The following is a 1,092-nucleotide window of genomic DNA, read 5'->3' as shown; positions in this document are numbered from 1 at the left end:
GGATCATAAGCCTCTTCTTCAGAAGATGCCTCTTGAGTACTGTTGGATGCAGCTTGCATTCTATTCAGACTCTGAGAAATCATATTGACCTGCTGAGTCAATAGTTTGTTCTGAGCCAATATGGCATTCAGAGCATCAATTTCAAGAACTCCCTTCTTCTGAGGCGTCCCAGTACTCATAGGATTCCTCTCAGAAGTGTACATAAATTGGTTGTTAGCAACCATGTCAATAAGTTCTTAAGCTTCTGCAGGCATTTTCTTTAGGTGAATGGATCCACCTGCAGAATGGTCCAGTGACATCTTTGATAACTCAGACAGACCATCATAGAATATATCCAGAATGGTCCATTCTGAAAGCATGTCAGAAGGACACTTTTTGGTCAGTTGCTTGTATCTCTCCCAAGCTTCATAGAGGGATTCACCTTCTTTCTGTCTGAAGGTTTGAACATCCACTCTAAGCTTACTAAGCTTTTGAGGAGGAAATAACTTGGCTAAGAAAGCCGTGACCAGCTTATCCCAAGAGTTCAGGCTATCTTTGGGTTGAGAGTCCAACCACACTCTAGCTCTGTCTCTTACAGCAAACGGGAAAAGCATGAGCCTGTAGACTTCAGGATCTACTCCATTAGTCTTAACAGTATCACATATCTACAAAAATTCAGTTAAGAACTGAAAAGGATCTTCAGATGGAAGTCCATGAAACTTGCAGTTTTGTTGCATCAGAGAAACTAGTTGAGGTTTCAGCTCAAAGTTGTTTGCTCCAATGGTAGGGATGGAGATGCTTCTCCCATGTAAATTAGAATTTGGTGTAGTAAAGTCACCAAGCATCTTTCTTGCATTATTATTATTTTCGACTGCCATCTCCTCTTCCTTTTCGAAAATTTCTGTAAGGTTGTCTCTGGATTGTTGTATTTTAGCTTCTCTTAGTTTTCTCTTCAGAGTCCTTTCAGGTTCAAGGTCTGCTTCAACAAGAATGTTCTTGTCCTTGCTCCTGCTCATATGAAAAAGAAGGGAACAGAAAAATAATAATAGGGATCCTTTTTACCTCAGTATAGAGGTTCCCTTGTTGTTAGTAGAAGAAGAAAGGGAATAAGAG

The 1,092-nt window shown here is 40.2% G+C and overlaps 1 non-coding gene across 1 annotated transcript; it reads left to right on the top strand.

Annotated features, from left to right (window-relative positions):
• The first annotated feature begins 353 nt into the window (after window positions 1-353).
• On the top strand, window positions 354-461 carry LOC112760823 (small nucleolar RNA R71). Its single transcript, XR_003181244.1, has one exon. It is a non-coding gene; the product is annotated as a small nucleolar RNA R71 (small nucleolar RNA).
• The last annotated feature ends 631 nt before the right edge of the window (window positions 462-1,092 follow it).

Source organism: Arachis hypogaea, chromosome 16 (genome assembly GCF_003086295.3).
Source record: "Arachis hypogaea cultivar Tifrunner chromosome 16, arahy.Tifrunner.gnm2.J5K5, whole genome shotgun sequence".
Lineage (NCBI taxonomy): Eukaryota > Viridiplantae > Streptophyta > Magnoliopsida > Fabales > Fabaceae > Arachis > Arachis hypogaea.
Note: the sequence above shows the minus strand (reverse complement) of the source record. Positions and strands in the feature narration are given on the sequence as shown.